Source organism: Halichoerus grypus, chromosome 7 (genome assembly GCF_964656455.1).
Source record: "Halichoerus grypus chromosome 7, mHalGry1.hap1.1, whole genome shotgun sequence".
In the NCBI taxonomy this organism is placed as follows: Eukaryota; Metazoa; Chordata; class Mammalia; order Carnivora; family Phocidae; genus Halichoerus; species Halichoerus grypus.
In genome coordinates, this window is record NC_135718.1 from 127,717,798 (window position 1) to 127,731,224 (window position 13,427).

The 13,427-nt window shown below is 52.0% G+C and overlaps 1 protein-coding gene across 5 annotated transcripts in view; it reads left to right on the top strand.

Moving 5' to 3' along the window:
* NAV1 (neuron navigator 1) overlaps window positions 1–13,427 on the top strand; it is a 247,772-nt gene that overhangs the window by 79,499 nt on the left and 154,846 nt on the right. The gene's annotated exons all lie outside the window — the stretch shown is intronic.

The following is a 13,427-nucleotide window of genomic DNA, read 5'->3' on the forward strand; positions in this document are numbered from 1 at the left end:
TCCAAATGAGGTGGAATAAGCTTTGTAGAGCAGGAAGAGAATTTCCCATGATGACTTGCCACCACACAGCGGTGTTGGGACTTGGCCTTCGTATGTCCCAGGGGTGTTCTGCACCTAGCCCATGGGTGTTTGTGTGTGTGCCCTGACGCACTCTTGGCTCGCTTGGCTGTGCTGGTGAGGGCCCCGTGCTGGTCCCATCTGCCAACACTCCCCTTGGTTGCCACCATCAGATCTTAATTTGGAAAGCCAATGGAAGCCAGTGCTGACATTTCTGTGTGCCCACATGTGTGAGGCCGTGTGCAGGAGGACTGGGAAAGGTCGCCCCGAGGTTGACACAGGTTCCTTAATTACTTCCACTTTGTGGCATGTTTGACTGAGTGCTAAGTGGACACATAATGAAGGGTACTTTCTCTCACCATCACATGTGTTGCTGGGGAACAAGCTAGAGCTTCCTCCCTGCCTTGCTTCTCACACAAGGCTTGATATATATAGAATAGGAGGGGCAGTGTAGAGTTTGGCCTCATGCTGGAGTTGTTTTGTTTTTCTCCTTCTTTCTTCTCCCTTGTCGAGCCGACTCCATCTTGAAGCCAGAATTAAGTTTTTTCATGTTTTGTGGATTTGGGAGCAGGGATAGAGTCCCCCTTCTGAGAAAACTTGCATACCTGGTGTGCCCTCGGCCGGGGGGCAGGAGAGAGGTCTGGTCACTGCGTTCCCTGGGAGAGGAATTTGTTCAGGGCTCTTAGGTGGCTCCAGCACAGTGGGGCAAGCCCCCTGTGCTCTTCTGGGGGCTTCAGGCCAAATCCAAGTATCCCAGGGCTACTGATGACTTGGAAAATCAAAGAACACAGGAAGTCAAAGCTCTAATGAACTTTCCCCATCACCCACATGTGGCCTCATTTTCCATGGGGAGCGATGTGGCTCAGAGAGAAACAGACCTGTTCACGACTGCCTGGTTCGTTAGCAGGGGAATTGAAGCCAGGACTCCTGCCTTTTGGTGTCCCCAACTCTAAAATGACCAAATGGTAACCATGACTACCATTTATTGAACACCTACTAGGTGCAGGGCTCCGTGCTAGATGCTTCCCGTGAAGTCCTTCACGAGCATCTTATGCAACCCTTTGCAGGTGGAACTGTTATTCTGTGGAATAGATGAGGAAACTCCAGCTCAGAGAAGTTACATGAACTAGCTTGTCCGGGGACACACAGCTAGGGGGGCTGTGCCAGGATTTGAATCTGGGCTTGTCAAAAAGCCCAGCCTTCCAGCCCTTCCAGCGCTGCTCCCCTGCCTTCCCGCTGCTCCCAGCACTCACTGGGTCACTGGCACACTGTCTCCCTTAACCTCCGCCAAATGGTGGGGAAGGAAACAGGGTCAGGGAGCCACAGTCCTGCTGACATCTTCCTCAACGTGAGCAAGCCCTGGGATGTCACCGGCTTCTCTGTCATCCCAAACCTGTGTCATTTCATGCTGAGTTCACACCGCCGTGTCCCCTGCCCTCTGGGGACTTTCAAGCTGAGCTGAGCCTGATGTCCCAGCCATCCGTGGAGAGAGGACGTGCAGACAATTGACTAGAAAACACAGGCCGAGTTCAGGGGCAGATGGTATTAGCTCTGTTGTCAGGGCTCAGGCAGCTCTGTGCCGCTGCGGGCCAGAGGAGGCTCGGGAGTTCGGGGGTCTCTGGAGGGCCGGTTTGGATAAACAGGGTGGCCGTCTGGGACCAAGGAGGCTTCTAGGAGCTGGGAGGGGAGGTAATAATAATACCGCGTAGCATTGGCTAGCACTTGCTGTGGCTTCCTCTGCATTAGGCCCTGCCAATAAGCACCTTCAATCCTTCTAACAACGTGTGAGAGTTGGAACAGCTCCCCAGCTTCGTATCACAGCTTTACCACTTGCTAGCTGTGCAGCCTTGGGGAAATGATCTAATCTCTCTGTGCCTCCATGATGATGACAGTACCTTCACGATGAGGACCAAATACACCAATGTATAAAGTGCTTAGAGGAGCACTGATACATAGTAACTGCTTAATATGTGTTATTGTTCGTTATTGAGGAGAGTGCTGTTACTAACATGCCCACTTTACAGATGAGTAAATGAGGAAAGACTATGCGACATGCCCAGGGTGGTCCAGCTGGGATTGGAACCCAGGCAGCTGGCCTTCGGAGGTCACTCTCTTAGCCATACATGCCATGACCTTGCTGGAGGGAAACATGTCCCGAATCCTGGGGTGCCACCGGGAGGCCGGGAGGGGCAGCGGGATGAGCAGCAGGACAGAGCCTAGCTCTAGGGGGGGCCTGTGAAGGAAGAGGCCAGAGAAGTGAGGTCATCTGAGGTATCCTGCTGGAGGAGTTTGAAATAGAAACTAGAGGGATCTGGATTCTATTTCTTAGGAGGAGGAAGGGGGAGGGAGGAGGCTGAGTGACTTCTCAAGACAGCATTTGGCAGGGAATGGGATTAATCTCCAAGCAGTGAATTTGACCCAGTGGGAGCCATTTTAGTGGAATGTCAAAATGGTTCTCCTGTAGAGAATTGTCCCCTATACCCCGTACCTGTCTGACCTCGACTCAGCTTCCTTCTGGCAGGTTTCTGGAGATTCAGCTCTCCCAACTGAGAGGAACTTCTTTAGTTCTTCCTGGGAAGCCCTGGCCTCTTGTTTAATTCTTTCTCTGTGTGCCTGTGGGCCACAGGAAGGCCCTGAGGATAAGGATATGTACTGGGAGGAGGTAGGCCCAGTTACTAGGAATCTCTCCAGATCCGACTACCCCGTACAACTTCAGAGTGTTACCTAGGGGGCTCTGGGGCTGCTAGAAATTTCAGCCATGGGAGGAGGAAGGAACCTGAACTATTTGCTAAACTTTCACCACTGTCCTTCCATGACCAATGGAGAGAAACTTCCATGACTAATCCAGAGAAACCCTGTTTCAATGATGCCCTAAAGACTTGACTTCACAGGTCTTTGTCCCATCCCTTGAGGCAAAAGCTGGCCAATCCTGTTCACAACTTCTGAGAAACAGGGTCTCCCTGGGAAGGCCTGAGGCAGATGGAGAGCCTGCAGGCAGCTTCATCTCAAGGAGCCCTGGCTCCAAGAGAGGCTTTAGTCCCTCCCTCTGGCACACTGAATGGGCAGAAACCGGAACACAGTGCCCCCCCCTTCCCTGCACTTCCTCTATCCCCTTGATAAGAGGATTAGGGTCCCCCACTGAGAGACTTCCCCCCCCACAATAAGGCCGCCCAGCAGGCTTACACGGAAGGAGCTCTGGGGAGAGGCAGTTGAAGAGAGTGAGCGACATAGACACAATAAGCAGGAAGATTAAGTGCTGAGAATTACCCCAGTCATAATATTCCTTGTCCTGAGTCCTTTAAGAGGCGGAAGGAATCAAAACCCCGCCTTCCTGTGTGTGGCTCCCGGGCTGTGGGAGTCCTTTGGCTTCAGAGAGAGCTGAAGATAATTAAAGGGTCAGGGCAGAGAGAGGGTCAGCGAGTGTGGGGTCATCCAAGCCCTGGGGGGGAGGGGACAGGACAGAGAAGTGGTTAGTCTTAGTCATCCCTTCTCTCAAGAAAATCGTTCCACCTCCACAGAGGGCTGGAGAAGCAAATGAGTGTGTTCTGTGTTGAGAATGATCGAGGTCACATTGATAAGAGAACTTCCGAGTGGGAGGAGAGCTCAGCCCCATCAGAAGTGGAGGGCGAGCAGCTCTTGTGTTCACATAAAGACTGGCACAGTCCAGGGGCAGGAGCTTGACCCAGTGAGCTCACTGCATCCTTCCTGCCTGAGAACCTGGGTTTCCATGGGGCAGGAAGAAGCACAGAGGTGGTAAGCTCCTTGTGATGAAATCAGACTGGGTGAAAGGTAGAGTTCTCATCATGCTTTGAGACTCCCACCCACCACACCAATGACTATTCTTAACATTTGCAGAGCAGTTTTTATATACTCAGTAATTGCCAGTGATTATTCTATTAAAATTCAATGAAATATGAATCCATGGCATTCCTGTGTTAAGTTTAATGTCTCTTTAAAAACCTAACAAGGGGCGCCTGGGTGGCTCAGTCGTTGGGCGTCTGCCTTTGGCTCAGGTTGTGATCTGCCTTCAGCTCAGGTCGTGATCTCTGGGGTCCTGGGATCGGCCTCCCTGCTCCGCGGGGGGCCTGCTTCTCCCTCTCCCTCTCCCCCTGCTTGTGTTCCCTCTCTCACTGTGTCTCTCTCTGTCAAATAAATAAATAAAATCTTTAAAAAAATAAAAAGTAAATAAAAACCTAACAAAAACTCTCATAAAGCACAGAGGTGCCCACTGAGAGAATGGGTATAGCCATGATACGTGAGCGTCTTTCTCTCCAGAGTAGTGAGAAGGTCCCCAGCTGGTTCTGGGTCAGGTGGGTAAAGGTTTCCCCCTACTTTTGCAGTTGTTTTTAACTTTTTAACATCAAGGACCTCTTTCAGAACCTGGTTGTCTCCCCAGACAAATGGACTCTTCACAACACAAAACTTATATTTGACGGTTGGTTTCACGGACCTTCACAAACCAGTTTGTGAACACACATTAGGAAGTTCTCCCCTTCAGTAATAATATCACAGCGTTGGCCAGACAACCTCAGGTTTGGACCTTTTGTTTTTTCTCATCAGGTTTTTGGGTTTCCTTGGCCCACAGTGAGGTAATGGGATTTATTACAAATGGGTCGGTTCTGCTCTAAAGCAGAATGTTGAGTATGATCTTTGAGGTTCCACTTAGTGTTGTGATTCAATGACCTTAAAACAGTCAACTCTGCATGGACAGGTCAGATTTGATTCTAGGTTTGCCCGTATAACAGGATACATGCACACAGGCAGTTTGTGTGTCTCCAGCCAACACACGGGCACAGCTGCACGCACACAGGCTACCCTTGTCCCTCTTCGTCCCCCCTCACAGGCCTGTGGTTGCCATGACAACTGATCTGGGCTGGTCCTAGTCTAGGGGCAGTGGACCTGGGTGTTGCAGAGCTCATCTGGAGCCCAATGTGCAATGAACACCCCAATGGATGTGTATGGAACAGTTGCCATGGCAACATACAAGCCAAACACATGTGGGAAACATCTAAGACTTCTTATCCTGGTCTCTTTATTAGCGCAAGGAGCACAGGGATCTAATTTTAAATGAGTGCAATTTCAGAGTCGTCTAGATTAGGTGTTTTCCTTCGGCCTTTCCCTGCTGTAAGGCCATGAGCAGAGGGATTCGAGAGGTTCTCCACCCCGTACTTCCACCTAATTTCTTACGTAACCAACGTGAACACGTTTCATTACAGGAAAATGGAGGCATTCTCTTAAGGCCACATAGCAAGTCAAGAAGAGAACCGGGACCTCCAAGACTTGAGAAGAGGGAAGTCCTGAAGGGGTCCTGCACTTGTTGGTACTTCCAAGTCCACTAGAAGTGACCAGGGCCCCAGGACAAAGGGCATGAGGCTGAGCTACCAAGGGGCTGGTGGTGCTGTAGATCACCAAGGGAGTAATCCTCTGTCCTTGTCCCCAGGATTCTATGGGCCAGTTTTATTTTTTTTAAGTTTTTATTTATTTATTTATTTATTTGAGAGAGAGTGGGGCGTGGGAAGCACAGAGGGAGAGTGGCAGGGAGAAGCAGATTCCCCACTGAGCAGGGAGCATGATGGAGGACAAGGATGTGGGGCTTGATCCCAGGACTCTGAGATCATGACCTGAGCCGAAGGCAGATGCTTAACTGATTGCGCCACCCAGGTACCCCTGTGGGCCAGTTTTAATGTGACTGCACTCCTAGGCCCCCATGCAGACCTCAGGTGCAGTGGGCATCTGGGTTACAGGGAGCAGGGGTGGGATTAGGCCTGGACCAGAGGATAGGCAGGAAGCATGAGAGGGCAAGGTTACCAGGTGGTGGAGCCAGAGCCGTGAAGGCCTTGAGTGCCTCGCAGGGTCAGCTCTGGCTCTGTACCAGCAGGTATCAGACTTGGAGAGCCCAGTCCTGCACCTGCAGCTGGACATGCTGGGCTTCGGGCTCGGGTCCTGTTTCCTTGTATGATAAGAGGTGACTTATTGCCTTCCCAGGGTCTACTCTCTGCCCTTCCCATTTCACCAGATGGTAGGCTCATCCCTGTCCTGTTGGCCTGGAGGCTCAGGGGAGGTACATCCAGGCTGCTGTAGCCCTGAGGAATGTGGGTTGTAGTTTAGAATTTCTCAGCATTTCTACCCTCCTAGAAGCTCTCCCTGAGACAGTTAGGCCAGAGGGTAGACAAAGGCCTATGATCCCTGGCTCCACTCCCAGCCTTTGGTTTGCTGAGCCTGATTTTCCCCCAACAGGCGGGCAAATAGCAAATCTCTTCTGAGCCTGCACTGCTGACTTGTGGCCCAGAAGAAAAATTCCCAACCCCTGGGACCAGAGATGCTGAGTGAGGGCCTTGCAGAATCCATATTTCTACCAATGCCCTGGCAAAGCAAAGTAGCAGCTGGGCTGGGAGGAAGGAAGTGGATCAATCTGGGAAGGCTTCCTGGATGAGGCCCTTGGAGGTATGAGGAAGCTGGTGCATCCATGCTGGACCACTGTGTCCACTGGCCCCTTTTCTTCTGCAGATGGCAGCGAAGGGTGGGGCTCAAATTCCAGTTGAGACTGTCTCATATGCCAGGGAGCCTGGGCTCTGAGGACACCTTGCTCACTCTTGCCTCTGTCTCCCAGAGATGTCGCAAAGCTCTCCGCACCTCCGAGTAGAGCAGAGATGGAGATGTTGGAGAGGAGAGGGTCTCAGTTGTGATATGTCCCCAGGTCACTCCCCCGAAAAACTGGAGCTTCCCTTGAAGGGGCAAAGAGAGGGTCTGCTGGCCTCCCTGTGGCCCAGGGCTGCAGAGAAGGAAGCAAAGATGTTGCTGGGACCTCATCCCAGAGCCTGGTTCCCATTCCAGCATACCAGCTGCAGTGTCTCTCACCACGGGGTATTGAGAGGTCACTGCTGTTTACAATCCCCCACACATCTGTTCTGAGTCACGCATTCATTCATTTACTTGCTCGTCATTCACCAACTATTTCTGAGAGCCCACTATGTGCAAAGAGCCATGATGGGTTTTGAGAAAAAATTCATAATCAGTCGACCAACCAAAGATGGATCCTTGGGAAACACAAAGGACTGAATGAAAAATGTTGGCTCTGGATGTTCAGAGATTATTGAAGTGGCTACAACGAACTGTGTGGAGAGAGTCAGGGAAGGCGTCCTAGGGAAGGGCCGAGGAGAACAGAAGACTCCAAAAACTTTCTCTAAAACCAGCTCCTCCGCAAGTCTTCCCTATCTTGGTTGAAGGCCAGTCCAGTGTTAGAGTTGTCCAGGCCCAAATCCTTGGGATACGCTCCATTTCTGTAAATCCCACACACCCACACCTGGTCTATCAGCAGATTCTAATGGCTTCAGAATATAGAGTCTGACCACTTTGTGCCACTGCCAAAGTCACTACCCACTTCCAAGCCACCGTCCTCTCTCACCTCCGCTGTTGGGACTCTTCTGCCCACGAGCCTAGCGCTGCAGCCAAAGTGACCCTTTCAAGGGGGAAGCTGGGTCCTGTCACTCCTCTGATCCAAACCTGCCAGTGACTCCCATCCTACTCAGAGTAAAAGGCCATGTCCTTGTCATGACCTAGAAGGCCTTCCATGCCCTGGCCTCCAGTTATATCTCAGACCTCATTGCCCACCACCATCCTCCCCTTCCTTTCCAGCCACGCGGATCTCCATGCGGTTCTGCTGCTGGGCCGGGCGCACTCTCCCTCAGGGCTGTTCCCTCTGTCTGGATATCTTCCCCCAGTTATCCATATAAATTGCTCCCTCTCTTCCTTCAGATTTTTACTCAGATGTCATGTTCTTAACTAAAGCCTTCTTTGGCCACCATATTGAAAATTCAACCCCTACCGCTGGAGATTTCATATTCCCCTTCCTGCTTTGTTTTACTCCTGAGAACTTTGTAGTAGTTAACATTTCTTTCTCATTTATCGTCTGTGTCTCCCGTTAGACAGGGAGTTCCACAAGGACAGGAGTTTGTGTCAATCCTCCAGCACTCCTCATAGCGGGCACCTAGCAGGCACTGAGCAGGAGGTGAGCAATGGGGAGCTGGTCCTCAGGATGTAGACGAGACTGTGCTGAGCACCGGCCATTTCAGCAGCCTCCAGACTGGCCTTGCGCACGTTTTGAGTGCTCAAGAAGTCCCTGCCAATGGGTGGAATGACATAGGGGAATGACAGGGTAGAGAAAAGGACAGAAGGAGGTGGGGAGCAATGCTGGAGGGCTTTCCACAAAGGCATAAGTATTGGAATCTGCTAGGGAGGTGATGAAAAAAAACTCATCATAGGGATCTGAGGAGGGCAGACTCAAAGAGGGTGTCTGTCACTCAGTTGGCCTGGCCCAGGGTGGGTGGGCTAGGCTTGCAGAGCCATGGGACTAGGTGCCTAACTCTTGCTCTCCTGATAATGACCATGAGCTCAGATATCAAGAAAACTCTTCCCTCTTCCCTGCTCTGACTTGGCCCTTGTCGGAGCCAAGTTTGGACTCACCTGCCCACTCCCCCCTCCCTCAGATCCCCTCTTCTCCCAAGGTTACCTTTCAAGGTCAACAGGGTGGAGGCAGCCCACCTCTCCTTTCTACCTTTTCCTGTCCTCCTCTCTCCCCAGCCTAATGGGGGAGCCCGCAGACCCCCCACAGACAACCTGGGTTGCATCTGTTTCCCAGCACATGGTGTGAGAATGTAAAATCGCACCGCATGCCTCTCCTTGGCTGTATGCCTGTCTTCATTCCTCAGATTGCTTTAAGTTCTCGGTCAACACATGTGGTCAAATCACTCATCCCGCCCCATCACAGAAAGTGCCATTGCCTTTGGAGAGAGAGGAGTGGGGTGACGAGTGGTTCTGGGGAGCTGGGAATTGAGGATTTTCATGATTCCAAACCAGCCTCTTTCCCCGCCTCCTCTTTGGAGACTGGGCAGAATCCAGTTGCCCTCCACAGGGCACTGACCTCACCAGGACCCACTCCCTGCCCAGCCGGGCCTCTCCCTCATCACATAGGATTTCTCTCATCAGACCATCCCCAGCCTATCTGTTCTGTGGCTTGGGGAAAGAGGAAACGGCAGAGTGGGAGGGGCTCAGGGCGGTTTGGCTATGGTGTGACAGGGCAGGTCCCTCTCTTTTTAGGAATCACTCGAGGAAACATTCTGCACATATTGGCTTTATCGACTGATGCTGGAATGGCTGTTGCCACGGCAGCAGAGGCTCCCACTGCAGTAGAGGATGGTGGGAAACTCAAGGGATGTGAAAGGAATCAAAAAAGAACCAGATAGAAGGAGAGGTCGCATTAGGGAGCGTCTGAAAGTTCCAGGATGCCAAGATGACTATTTAAAGAGGCCACCACGGGGCACCTGGGTGGCTCAGTCGTTAAGCGTCTGCCTTTGGCTCAGGTCATGATCCCAGGGTCCTGGGATCGAGCCCCACATCGGGCTTCCTGCTCGCCGGGAAGTCTGCTTCTCCCTCTCCCACTCCCTCTGCTTGTGTTCCTGCTCTCGCTCTCTCTCTCTCTGTCAAATAAATAAATAAAATCTTTAAAAAATAAATAAATAAAGAGGCCACCACATGGCCATGGCACAGCCCTTTAGAGAGTGGCATCGAGAAGATGAGCAGTACTGGGTAGACGTGGAGGGAGAGAGGACTAGCACCCAAGGGGATTAGCACTGAATTAACTCATGAGATGAGCATGGAAGGTGTTTTCCATCTCATAAACTGACAGGTGGCCTCTCGTGCAGGAGGGATTGGGGGCGGTTAAAGGGGGGATGGTGGAGGGCTAGTGGTGGGGGGCTAGTGCCTATCTTCTGGACAATCCTCTCTCCTCAAAGGAGGCAGAATTTCAGGAGCTGTTTATTTTTTTTAATTTTTAATTTTTATTTTTTTTAAAAGATTTTATTTATTTATTTGACAGAGAGAGACACTGCGAGAGAGGGAACACAAGCAGGGGGAGCGGGAGAGGGAGAAGCAGGCTTCCTGCCGAGCAGGGAGCCCGATGCGGGGCCCGATCCCAGGACCCTGGGATCATGACCTGAGCCGAAGGCAGACTCTTATCGACTGAGCCACCCAGGCGCCCCTCAGGAGCTGTTTATTGAAGGAAAGGAGAGGAAAGGACTTGGGATTTGGGGCATGGGCTATCCCCGGAGAGGAGGCACAGAGGAACAAAAAAGGAGTAAAGAGGAGGAAGAGACCGGGCTTGCACGCAGGGACCAGCGAGGGCTGGAAGAAAGGAGGGTCAACTTCTGGGGGCAGTGGGCATGCATGCAGGGACAAGGAAGTACAGGTGGACAGAGCAAAAAGCGGAATAGTGCCTCATAGTAATTCTGAAGATTAATTTGACAGGAGCAAACCTACAAACCTACTGGGGACGGGAGGCCAAATAAACCGAGGGGTGACAGCGTCAGGTCTGCCTACAGAAGTGCGCAGTAGGCGGGGTGGACCACAGTGGAAATGATGGTTTTCAGCCAGATGGCAACCAGTTAATTTCTCCTTGTCTGCTAAAGAGATGATTTTACATACAGGGAAAGAACATAGAAATAATAAGCAAGAGCTACTGTAACCTGGTAAATCAGAGAACAAGGATCCCCAGATTCTCAAATCGCTATTTTTAGGAAAGGTGAGGTTCCTGTGTGATTGAATTAGGTGTGTCTGGCGCAAATTAGGGAATGACCTCTAAGTAAGGATGAGGACTCGAGAAGTGATTGTTTGCAGTTTCATTAAAGGTGGCCTGTGGGATGGGGGAGGAAGGGCATGGTTACCCAGAGACTTGGCACCAGTGATGGGGCTCGGTCCCTTCCTTGAGCTGGGATCTTGTGTTTGGGCATAAGCATGAGGACCTCATGTGTGCCCAGAGAGAAAAATCCCAGGACTGGCCACACCTTTGGGTGCTCTCTGTGGCTGGGGCAAGTTCTGGCATGATACCACCTAAGTCCCTTTAACCAGATCTCTACTGCTTGTCATTCCCTATCTGAGATCACGAGACTTGGTTCCACCCCTGAGTTTCCTAAGTGCTAGACATAGACTCTGAGGCCAGTCTGCATGTGCCCTCTGGACCTTCTGCTAAGTTTTTGCACCCGGCCCCTTTCCTCTGCTTCTCCGAGGCAGCAGGGCGTGAGCCCGAACAACCTCTTGCTTTCTGCTCTCCTGGTCTGAACCCTTCTCTGTTTATACTGCTTAGTATTTCAGGAAGCTTTCAAGACCTCCTCCACCTCTTCTGCCTGGTGGCAGTCTCTTATTCCTACTCTCACACGTACCCAGCCCCTAGGAAGGAAGTGCCGGACTCTGGGGTTACAGTACTGAATGAGACAGCCAGGGTCCCTGCTCTTCAGGGCTCGGTCTCCCTCGGGTCACTCCTGAAATTAGTATACACATACCTGTGTCTGCCTGTCTGTGGTGAGTGTGTTGGTGTATGTGACATTGCTTTTTCACAGGGTCAGGATGATTATTTTCCCAGATCTGTGTTGTCTATCTTGTACTCCCCCTGTCAGACATTGAATTCCTTGAGGGCAGAATTCTCCATCTTTCTATGTATTGACCAAAGCCCAGCCAAGGGCCCATGCTTCTTACCAACACCCCTCTTTTGAGAACTGTGTGTTCTTGGTATTGTGGTAAGCACATCCTCTCGGTGATGATCCCTGTTCTTGCATATTTTGTTGTATCTCAATCCAGCCCTGGGATTATGGAAGGCAGAGGCCTGGGGACAGACACTACCAGGACCCAAGAGTCATAGAGGGGACAGATCCAGTGTACAGCACTCAGGCCTTCAAATCCATTTTACTAACACAGTTGTGGCATCTGCTTCCTGCAAGGTGCTGAGAGACATAGTTCTGTACCCAGAAAGCTCCAGTGCTGGTGGAGGAGACAGACATGTACACAAATACCTCTCACACCAGGCAGGCTGTGATGATTAGCACTAGGAAAGTGGGTGAACCATGAGACCCAGGCACAGGGTTGTTCAGATTCTAAGGGGACAGGCAGGAAGCTAGAGCGAGGAAGGTTGGGGATGGGGTGGGCAGATAATCTGACAGCACATTCTGGCAAAGAGTTCTTGAGGTGCCTGGCTGGCTCAGTCGGAAGAGCATGCAAATCTTGATCTCGGGGTCATCAGTTCGAGCCCCATGTTGGATGTAGAGATCACTAAAAAAAATAGATAAACTAAAAAAAAAAAAAAAAGAATTCTTAGGGCTTTATCCCCAGTGTGTGGCTCTATCTGGGGCCCACCTCTTCTGGAGCAAGCTTTGCTTCCAGAGTCATACCCTCTGCTTTCTCCTGTTTCTCATTTTCTTGCCTGAGAACCATTTGCTCAGGCAACTTGGCACTGACCTGGGAGGCCATGGGAGAATGGGCAGTGTCGCCCTCTACTGAGGGAGTGCCCTAGGCGGACTGCTGCTTGCTCCATCCCTCTTGGCCTCTACCCCTTCCACCCTATCTTTCTTCCCCCAGTCCAAGTGGGAGGAGGGAGAAAGGAAAATGTTGTCTTTTTAAATTGCTCTGCAGTCCCACTTTAGATCAGGCCTGCAGGGGACCCATGCTAAGCCTCCAACTGATTTCCTAGGTTTGACAAAGCGCTTTACAATGCCAAAGCCCTTTTACCCATTAAGCTGGTATTATAACCACTGTAAGAGAAGAGAGCGAGCCAAAGGGGTGCAGTGACTTTGACAAGGTCAATTAGAATGGCAATCCAATCTCCTGATCCGAACGGTTGGTCCTTTTCTCCATGCCCTGAGCCCCCTCCCCCGTCAGCCCTGGGCCTGTCTCTCCGAGCCACCCCTGTCCCAACCCCTTTGCCCTACCCCAGGGAGTATCCCCTACCTCTGGAGGGCAGCCGAGAGCCTCCGAGACTGAAGTAAGATGGTACTGGGAGTTTCCTGGAGGGAAACCGCCACAGTTTGGAGTGGGGGTGGGGAAACCAGCAACCTGGATTGTACGGCTTCCCCAACCCCGCTCCCAGCATCTCTCCCGGTCCCACGAGCGCAATTTCCCTCCTGCATCATGAGCTGCCCTGTCTCAGTCCCGTTTACCTGCGCCTCACATCTCCTCGACAGATCCTTTTCACTGCCCCCCACACTCTGGGCGTGGCAGAGGACCACGGTGCCCTCCGAGAACGGGTCCCGCCTCCGCGTGGAAAGCGAGGAGGAAAACTGGTGGAATCCTTTATCTCCCCCCCCAACCCCCTACTCATCCGCCCCTGCATCTCTGCCGCAAATACCACCCCCTCCCGAGCCAGAAATAGACACACACTCGCTCTCCCCCACCTCCCTCCCTCGCGCACACTCCTCCCCTCCTCCTGTTTGCTCCTCCGCCTTCCCCTCCCCTCCTTCCTGCGCTCGGAGCTGCAGCTCGCAGCCTCTACTCAAGCTGGCGGGCGGAGTGCCGCGAGGGAGCTGCGGAGCAGTGCTCGGCCCGCGGGA